The 10,989-nt window shown below is 39.3% G+C and overlaps 1 protein-coding gene and 1 pseudogene across 2 annotated transcripts in view; one reads left to right on the top strand and one right to left on the bottom strand.

The window, feature by feature from the left end:
• The window catches only part of KIAA2022 (KIAA2022 ortholog), a 123,111-nt gene that overhangs the window by 68,475 nt on the left and 43,647 nt on the right, over window positions 1-10,989 (bottom strand). The window lies entirely within an intron of this gene.
• LOC105826164 lies at window positions 2,276-3,257 on the top strand (annotated as a pseudogene). Its single transcript, XR_001138299.1, has one exon. The product of XR_001138299.1 is annotated as a 39S ribosomal protein L48, mitochondrial pseudogene (transcript).

Below are 10,989 nucleotides of genomic sequence, written 5' to 3'. Positions count from 1 at the left end.
TTACAGATCACTCTTACATAGTAGGTGTTCAATGCCTACTTCAGAATGACATTTGGATCCTCTCTATGGAATAAAATATTCACACTCCTTGCCTTGTTTCCCCCTTCAGCAAATGGACAATCTACTATGAGGATACACATGGCTCAAAAATAAACAAGAATAAAGGAGCTGTTTCCAAAAAAAAAGACAAGGTCTCCAATGAAACACTGTTCAAATAACTCACATTGCATGTCCTTGTTTGGGGTGGGGACTAGAAACCCCAATCAAAACATTCAAGCATGTTGGTGTATAATAGATACAGATCAAGAGCTCAAGGTATACGGAGGGGCTGCCGGCAAAGGGGATAATGAGCAAGCAAGAAAGGGAGAGTGTATATGCTAAGTATATACAGTATGTGGCCAGTCAAGTAAAAAGTGAACCAAGTTCTACTGCTCCCAGTATACACAGTGCTATTTTAATATCATACAAACCTACTTGTGATATAATTCAATAATTAAAGTGGACAATGTATATGGTGAGTTTTCTGACCACTGACAAAAATTGAGTCTTTCCTCCTTCCCTTAAAAATAAACATAAAAATCCGAAGAGGAAAAAACTACACACCAAACCCCCTAAGCCCTAATTATAACCTTCTCTCTTAAAACATTCCCATTTATTAGTTCCCAAGAATAGTATAATAGAAGAGGAGGTATCAAGCTAATTTCCTTATGCAACTGAGTCTTTCCACACTAGTAGTAAAGAAGATTCTTTACTGGTTACCAGCAGCAATTTTAGTTACTCACCTAATGCTTACTTAATATAAGTGTTTTCAGAAAAACCACCACAAGAATTTTCAAATAGAAACAATTAGCATCCATTGTAATTAGTATCTCCTTTCCCAAAGCTAAAGGCTCTACTTTGCCAGAAACCACTGGTTCTCCTCCCAGCCACCCTCAATTGCTACAGCTGCTTGCCAAAGAGCCCAGCTTTAAAGGGTGAGACCATCTTCAATTTTGTCTCCCTCCCTTTCATTTAGGGTTTGTTTTCAAACCCTCTACTCCAAGAAGATAGAACAAATAATAAACATACCCATCACTGTACAGGACAAGTTCAAAAGCCCCCTCGCCTCACTGAAGGGATGTACTCCAATCTGTTTTCAGTCTACCCAAATTCCACTTAAATTTTCAGGCCCAGTATAAATTCCACCCCACCACAAAATCTTCTCAAGATCATTCAGGTCTATGTATATCCTACCTATGGACTATTTACTAGTTTTTGGTACCTCTCATTTCTCCCTTATGATAACACCATCTTGTATTATTACCTGTTTCAAGTGTATCCTGTCCAGAAATCCTGACATGTAAGGATGACAGAGGGACCTGAGGGTGTTTGGCCTGGAGGAGAGATATTTTGGGGATACATCAAGTAAATATATTTTTAAATAATTAAAGCTTTGTTATATAGAAGAAGAATTAAGAATTAACCTTTGTTGCTCCAGAAGGTAGAGTTTGAAGGAAGTGCATTTTAAAGCTACATAAACAGGTTATACACATTTATCATGCATTTACTATAGTTCCATGTACCAGATTGGGCACCTGCCAACATCTTGTCTCATTTAATTATAAAAAGTTTTTCTAACAATATAACTGGTTAACAATGGACTAATATGTCTTACAAAGTAATCAGCTGTTTTCATCAGAACTGTTGGAGGCAAGGATCCCGTACTAGGTGAGGAGGATGGAACTAGAAAATTCAGAATGTCCCATTTCAATGTAGATATATATATATAGTGTTCCCATAAAGTAATTAAAATGAATTTATCTTTAGAAAACAAACCTACTAAGGCCTGTATAGGCCCCAGCCTGTCCGTGGTCTGGGGCTGCTATCTGCCTCATAAAGCAAAGTGGAAGGTTTATCTTCTAGGAAGACAAAGTCATTTTTTCCTCTGAAAAAGCCTCCTATGTAGTTGGCTTTGCCATTTGCCAAGAATAAGAGGGCAGGGATTGAGGCCTCATGAGTCTGGGGTTTCAGCTGAGGTCAAGACAGAAGACAGGGATTGAAACCAGCAAATTCAGAGCAGGATGTAGTTAACTCCAGAACTTACTACTGTTAACTCAGGCTGGGCTTCATGACAATCATAGAAGTGGATTCCTTAATAATAAAATAGATGTAGTTCCCCATCCCCCATAAAAAGAAAACAAATGCAAGTACCTGCATATATACAAGTGTTCTGTTCTATTTTTTAAAGAATTTAGGGAACCAAGGTGCTGTGGGAGTTGAGTGAGTCTCGGTCGGATATCGTTACTGGACCAGATCAAGGCCGTTCCGTCAGTGTTTTCAGACGCCCAGGGACCGCAGCTGGTGTGGCGGACCTTCGATTTGCACAGTTAGAGGTTGCAGCAGCAAAGGATGAGCCGAACCCTGGAAAAGGTGCTGTGCCTGAGGAACGATATCATTTTTAAGCAAGGCTTTTCCTTCTTAAGGTTTAGAACTTCAAGAGAGAATCCCATCTATTCTTCAGGTGGCATTCTACTGAGTACCAGTCGGCACTACAGGTCAAAGCCCACCCATGGCATTGGAAGATACCAGCACTTAATTAAAGCACAAGAGCCCAAGAAGAAGAGGGGAAAAGTAGAAGTGAAAGCCATTAATTTGGGGACAGATTATGAATATGGTGTTTTAAACATTCACCTGACTGCTTATGACATGACCCTGGCAGAGAGTTATGCCCAATATGTTCACAACCTCTGCAACGATCTCTCCGTTAAAGTTGAAGAAAGTTATGCGATGCCTACCAAAACCATGGAGGTGATGCGGCTGCCAGATCAAGGCAGCAAAATGGTCCTGGACTCAGTCCTTACCACTCATGAGCGAGTGGTTCAGATCAGCGGTTTGAGTGCTACGTTTGCAGAGATTTTCTTGGAAATAATCCAAAGCAATCTTCCTGAAGGAGTCAGATTGTCAGTGAGGGAGTACACTGAAGAAGACTTCAAGGGAAGGTTCAAAGCTCGGCCAGAACTGGAAGAACTGTTGGCCAAATTGAACTAGCTATTACAGACCTGCAATATGCCAGCACTGGTCATATTGGGTGCCAAGGAGAGGACCTTCCTGGGTAGTCAGAGTTAAGCAGGAGACCTTGACCCTTGGATTTCATAATTTCCTATTCCTACAGCCAGGAATGCCTTCTCTCCTCTGTGGCATGGCTGTGCTTGCCAGTTGTTACCACCCCCCTAGTTACCCTCCATCTAATAAAAATGTGCTGCTGAGTGTGTGTGTGTGTGTGTGTGTGTGTGTGTGTGTGTGTGTCAGTGTGAGGTTGGCCCATTTTGAGAAGTATCTTTAAGAGATTCTATTTTCTCTTTGCCTGGTACTTTAGCACAGAAGCATGTTCCCCTTCTGTCTTTCTCCACCTAGAGCAAATTCATCCTTTAAAGCAATCTGGCATGGAGTCTTGTAGTAAAGCAAAGGATCATAACGTAAGTAAATGCTCTGTGGGTTGAAGTCATAGAGAGAGATTTTGGCTTTGTATTAAAAACTTTCCAGGTAAAAAAAAAAAAAAAAAAAAGAATTTAGCCTAGAAATCATGAACTTGGTTCCAAATGACGTAGCTGCTCCACCCTCAAAGGATAAAGACCTGTCATCTCAAAGTAGATTCTGAGCAACAAACTGCAGACTCTGGAGATAATCTCAAAGAGTTCTAAAAACACTTTTAAGTAGTAGCAGTTTTATGAAAATAATATAAGTTTCCTAAAATCACCAATTTGGAAGGAAACAATATGTAACTAATGATTTTTAAAGCAAATATTTATTACTTTATAATCAAACCCAATATACTTTGTCTTTCTACCTCAATTATAAGGGCCTATTGGCAAGCACATTTTCAAGGTAGCAGTGTGCATAGATTGTAACACCCTCTTCATAGCTCTTAAAAGGTATCCTATGTCAACTCAATGTTAAAAATTAATAAAAATAGTAATAGTAATGATAATATAATATAAAATTAAATTTTGAGCGCATACTATGTCAGACACTAGCTGAACATAAATATTTATCTCACTTATCTCATTAAATGACTCTTTAGTCAACTAAATGGTCAGGCAATCTAGTTAGAGGCTTACCTGACTCTTTCTCCTTCTAACTAAATTGATCAATTCTAAGGCTGAATTATTTATTTGCCTTATAATCACTGATATACAGCTCATGTCTGGTCTGGACTGCTTATTTACTAATTTTCTTTTCCTTTCCCATAGACAAATACCCTCCCTGCTAATAACATTCAAAGTTATGATTATTCTGTAGGTGTGATTTTTCTTCTGTGGTTAAAAAATATGTCCTTATCTATTTAAAAAATGATAATTTAGGCAAGAGAAAAAAGTAAAAGGCATTCAAATTGGAAAAGAGGAAGTCAAGTTGTCCGTTCACTGATGATATGATCTTATATCTAGAAAACACTAAAGACTTCACCAAAAACTCTTAGACTTGATAAATGAATTCAGTAAAGTTTCAGGATACAAAATTAACATGCAGAAATCAGTAGCATCCCTATACACCAACTACGATCCAGCTAAGGACCAAATCAAGAAGGAAATCCCATTTGCAATAGCTGCAAAAAATAAAATACCTAGGAATGTATTTAACCAAAGAGGTGAAAGATCTCTACAAGGAAAACTACAAAACTGATGAAAGAAGTTACGGATGACACAAACAAATAAGCAGAAAAACATCACATGCTCGTGGATTAGAAGAACTAATTTTAAAATGACCATACTGCCTAAAGCAATTTACAGGTTTGACACAATCCCTATCAAAATACCAACATCATTTTTTACAGAATTAGAAAAAACAATTCCAAAGTTCAAATGGAACTAAAAAAAGAGCCCAAATAGCCAAAGCAATCCTACACAAAAAGGACAAAACTGGAGGCATCACATTGCCTGACTTCAAATTATACTGTAAGGCTACAGTAATCAAAACAGCATGGTACTGGTATATTGATAAAAATAGACACATAGCTCAAGGGAACAGAATACAGAACTCATTTTTTATTTATTTATAAATAAAGCCACATGTTTATAGTCAACTGATCTTTAAAAAAGTAGACAAGAACATACACTGGGGAAAGAACACCCTTTTCAATAAATGGTGCTGGGAAAATTGGATTGCCACATGCAAAAGAATTAAACTGGACCCCACTCTCTCACCAATTAAACTGGACCCCTCTCTCTCACCAAAAATAAACTCAAGATGGATTAAAGACTTAAATGTATGACCTGAAACTATAAAAATACCAGAAGAAAACCAAGGGAAAATTCTTCTGGACATTGGTCTAGGCAAAGAATTCATTACTAAGACCTCAAAAGCATAGGCAATATATGACTAGACCCCAATAAATACTGGGGGGTCTGAGTCTTTAGTGAGCTTCTTGTAGACATGTCATCACAATTCATTGCTGTAGGAATTAATCAAGTCCTGTGGGACTATACAGGGAAGAGGACTCTCAGAAGCTTATGTCTGGTTTCCTTTGGATTTTATCCCATGGGCCTTCTCTTTTACTAATTCACTTTGTATCCTTTCACTGTAATAAATCATAGCTGAGAGTATAACTATATTTTAAGTCCTGTGAGTCCTCCTAGTAAACCACCAAATCTGGTGATGGTCTTAGGGACCTCACAAAACATTTTCCATAGTTTATCAGTAAAGTAATATGAGAGAGTGAATATATCATTTATTCCTGTGTTAAAATTTTTATACTTAATGGTTATTAATAAAATATTAACATGCAAAAAGGCACAGGCAACAAAAACAATAATAGACAAATGGGACTTAATTAAACAACAAAGCTTCTTCACAGCAAAAGAAATAATGAATAGAGTGAACAGACAACCTGCAGAATGGGAGAAAATATCTGCAAACTGTATATCTGACAGGGGACTAATATCCAAAATTTACAAGGACCTCAACCAACTCAATAAAAAAACCCACAATTAACCACATTAAAAAGTGGGCTAGGCGCATGAATAGATATTTTTCAAAAGAAGACAAACAAATGGGCAACAAGCATATGAAAAAATGTTCAACATCACTAAACAGAGAAATGCAAATTAAAATCACAATGAGATAGCATCTTACATCAATCAGAATAGCTATTAAAAAGACAAAAAAAAACACAGATGTTGGAGAAGATGCTGAGAAAAGGGAACTCTTATACACTGTTGGTGGGAATGTAAATTAGTGCAACCTCTATGGAGATTTCTCAAAGAACTAAAAATAGAACTACCAGCAATTCTACTTCTGCATATCTATGCAAAGGAAAAGAAAATAATATATAAAAAAGATACCTACACTTCTGTGTTTATTGCTGCACTACTCACAATAGAAAAGATATGGAATCAACTTAAGTGTCTATTAACGCAGGACTGGATAGAGAAAATGTGGTATATATACACAATAGAATACTATCAAGCTGTAAAAAAAGAATGAAATCATGTCTTTTGCAGCAACATGGATAGAACTGGAAGCCATTATCTTAAGTGAAACAACTCAGACACAGAAAAACAAATACCACATGTTCTCACTTAAAAGTGGGAGCTAAATAATGTGTACACATGGAAGCAGAGTGTGTAATGATGGATAATGGAGACTTGGAGAGGTGGAAGGTTGTTTGGTGGGTACAATGTGTTGCGTCAGTGATGGATGCACTGAAGGCCTTGACTTCACCACAATGCAATATATCAATGTAACAAAATTGCACTTGTACCCCATAGATATATACAAATAAAAAATGAATGGGAAAAATGATAATTGCTTTTGGCAAAACTACTAGTTAAGCAAGTAATTAACACAAATGGCCAACTCCTCCATGATAAACCAAATTCAAGCTAGTTGACAAAGAAGCTAGATACTTAGTATTGGGCCTGTATCCTCAAAGCATTGTAAATTTAAAACACATTAATAATTATGTCAGTTTCCTATGGCTGCCGTAACAAACTACCACACAGGTGGTGGCATAAAACTACAGCGATTTATTCTCTGAAAGTTCAAGAGACAAGACGTATAAAATTATGGTGTTAGCAGGACTGTACCTCCCACTGGAGGCTGTGGGGAGAAACCATTCCTTACAGCTTCTGGTGGTTATTGACATTGGCTTGTGGCAGCATCTCTCTCTGCTCCATCTTCACATTGCCTTCTCCTCTGCATGCCTGTTTTTCTCTGTGTATCTGTAATCTTCCTTTGCTTCTTTCTTATAAAGACATGTGTGATGACATTTAGGGTCCACCTGGACAATTCAGGGTGGCCTCTTAAATTTTTAGATCCTTAATTTAATTACATCTGAAAAGGGTCTTTTTCCAAATAAGGTAACATTCGCAGGATCCAGGGATTAGGACACTGACAGATCGTTTTGAGGGCCACCATTCAGTCCACTACAGGAATCAATACTCAAAACATAAAAACACTTATTAGCATCTCCTATAAAGATGAAAATAGCTGAGAAACTAATAAGGAGGTCTTGGTAAAAAGCTGGACATTAAAAGATAGCACTGTCTGTGTCCTTCCAATGTTTGTGTCCTTCCAAAATTTATATGTTGAAACCTAATCCTCAATGTGATGGTATTTGGAAGTGGGGCCTTTCTTTGGGAGGTGACTAAGTCATGAGGGTGGATCCCTCAGGAATGGGTTTAGCGCCCTTATAAAAGAGATCCCAGAGAGCTCCCTCATCCCTTCTACCACATGAGGAAACAGCTAGAAAGCACAGTCTTTGAAGCATGAAGCAGGCCCTCACCAGACAATGAATCGACTGGCACCTTGTTCTTGGACTTTCCAGCCTCCAGAACCGTGAAAAAATAAACTTCTGTTGTTTATAAGCCACCAAATCTGTGGTAATTTGTTACAGCATCCTGAACCAACTAAGACAGGAACAAATTTCATCTCTTTAGCCACATCTACCCATAAAGATGTTACAACAACTTGGTCTTCTAGCAAATCTGTTCAAGATGGCTGACTAGAGGCATCTTCTACTTGCCTCTTCCAAAATGAACCAAAGCAGTAAGTAGATAATCACACTTAGAACAGATCATCTAAGAGAGAACACTGGAATTCAACAGAGAAGTAACAGAAAACACCTAAGGCAAGGAAGGAGAGGGAAGCGAGGCAGCCTACTTGGCCAGGATTGGCTAGGAGCCTGAAGAGGCTCCCCAATGTGAGATAATGGTAAGTGAGAGACCCCCCCAGAAGCCACATTCCCATCAAGGATTCCTGCAATCCTAGCTATAAGAGAATCCTGTGACCCTTTTGGGCCCTGAGACTAACATAGGGAGCTGCCTGGAGACTGCATGATGGCATTGCTCCAGAGAGGGAGCTCACACTGGGTCTCACACCCCACCCAAGTACCAAGCAGATACAGTGTGGGTCCATTTTGAGAGCCCAGTCTCCACCAGACTGCATCCTACCCTGGCACCCAATAGCCCCTGCATCTCCACATTCTGGGAGCCCCATTGATATCCCCCTCCCACAGCCACTGCCACTGCTGGCTGCTGCTGTCAGGGCCAAAGCACAAGCCACTGGCAGTGACCCTGCCACAAGGCATTTACATACCCTGAGGACAGACTTCCCCACCAGCAGCCAGTGCTGCTGCCAGGGTTGAAGCATGACTGAATGGCAGTGACTCTGAGGACAGGTTACCTTGCCTTCAGCTGCCACCTGGAGCCCAAGGACACACTCCACAGCCACCTGTAAATTGCTACTACCACTGAAAGCAACCTTGATCTCCCCAACAGGAGGGCTGCAGTGCAACTGTTGCTGTCTCCATCTGAGCATTCTGCCAGGGGACTAGGGTTCATTCCACCCCTGCCTAACACAGTCAATATCCACAAGTACCACCAGAGGGCCTGAGGAAAGACCCTGACAGCCTGGCTCTACATCCACTTAGTGACCAAGCATGCCATCCAGAGGCCTAGGAATTGCCTGAACCCAGCCACCACTGTTGGCACCTGAGCACTCCTCCCAGGGACTGAGGATGGGCCCGCCAGCCTGTCATTACCACCACACCTGGCACCCACCTGCATATGCCAATTGCTGGCCTGGGGACTGGCCCACCCAGCCCTTTGCAGCCACCAACATCAGTGCAGCTGGCTTGAAAGTCAGAGGGTTGTCACACCATTGCTACTGTCATCATCCATGCCATGCACATTGCCGAGGGGCCCGAGAAATCCCCCAGCTACCTGGTCCACCACTTCCACTGCTAGCATCCAAACAAGCCACCTGGAGCCCAAGAATCAGCCTGCCTGGACCCTCTAAGACCAGTGCCAGTGTACATTGCCCTGTGGCCCCAAAACACGCATGCTTAGCCCACCACTGCCACAACTGGGGCCCAAGGACTGGCACACATGGCATTCCTGTCTCCAGAAAAACTTCATCACAGCCTCCACTAACAGCCACATCTTAAGCCACTGAGAAAATCACAGACACTACTGATGTTGTTTACAGTGGAAGAAATCATAGAGAGAATACCCTACTACATGCACCCAGAATCAAAGCCAAAGTGTCCTACCCAACCAACACCATAGATACATCTTCAGTAAAAGTTCTTTCTTATGAAAGCAAATCCAAAAAATTGAAAGAGGTGACCGTTATACCAGATGTACAGATATCAATGAAAGGACATTAAGAAACATGAAAAAGCAATGAAATGTGATACCTCCAAATAAACACAGGAAATAATGGAATGACATATTAAAATTGCTGAAAGAAAAAAACTTCCAGCCAAGGATACTATATCTAGCAAAGTTATCCTTCATAAATAAAGGAGAAATAAAGTCTTCCCCAGACAAGCAAAAACTGAGGGAATTCATCACTATTAGACCAGCCCTACAAGAAATGCTTAAGGGAGTCCTACACCTGGCAGCAAAAGGAAAATATCTACCATCATGAAAGCACATGAACGTATAAAACCCACTGGTAGAGCAAATACACAAATAAGGGCAAGAAAGGACTTAAATGTCACCATTATAAAAAACACCAAACCGCAATGATAATAAGAGAGAAAGAAAAGAACAAAGGATATATGAACAACCAGAAATCAACTAATTATATTACAAGAATAAGCACTCACATATAAATAATAACCTTGAATGTAAATGGTTGTGATGAAGATGGGGTGTCTAGCCCACCTTGATGATGATGACTCATCAACACAAGGATTCTAGTAGTAACACTTCCATTCTACAATTCTAATAAACATAGGCATTCATTTACTTCTTTTGGAGTACTTGGCAAACACAGAGGTATGCTAAATGCTGTAGAATAACAGTCTTAAAACTGTGGCCTATATCATGAAGAGTTTTCAAGGAGTGTGTAGGCAATGGTAGTTTTAAGGGAATCCATTTGCAGGTCCTCAACTTCCATATGTACTTTTCCCTAACTCTGAACTGTCTTAAAAAGTATCTGTGGTTAACAAGTCCCCTTTCACTCTAGTCCTTTCCCCTTCTTTACTAAAGAAATGTATACTTCTCGCCCATTCTGAATCTTAATTATGTGCAAAATCTCAGGGTATAAAAACTTTCAGAGCACTAAATAAAGGAACAATTCCAAATATTAGTATACATATTGATAAAGTCAATTATTTTATTAACTGGGCAATGCATACTTTGGCAAGGCAGATGGCTTCCAATACTTTATTTTGAACAAAACTGAGGAAGATGTACACCTTATAAATCATTAAAATAAATTTTTCTAATAGATTGTTGTGATTTGCATCAATTAACTTGAAAGGAGTTCAGAGAATTGGGTTACATTGATTAACAAAATTTCCATTCCCATCCCATTTACGTGAGCAAGTTTGTAATCCTTTATATCTTAAAAATATAAAAACATGAAGAAAGCTGATGTTAAGCCTGTCATACCCTGGCAATAATTAATATGGATGCATAGATATAGTAACTAATTTTTTAAAAGTCCTATCCATTTTATTAATATATGTTTGCTATAAAATGTTTTATAATTTTAATGAAGACT

The sequence above is a fragment of the Propithecus coquereli genome, unplaced genomic scaffold (genome assembly GCF_000956105.1).
Source record: "Propithecus coquereli isolate 6110/MARCELLA unplaced genomic scaffold, Pcoq_1.0 Scaffold86, whole genome shotgun sequence".
Lineage (NCBI taxonomy): Eukaryota > Metazoa > Chordata > Mammalia > Primates > Indriidae > Propithecus > Propithecus coquereli.
This window is presented reverse-complemented; position numbering and strand designations above follow the sequence as displayed.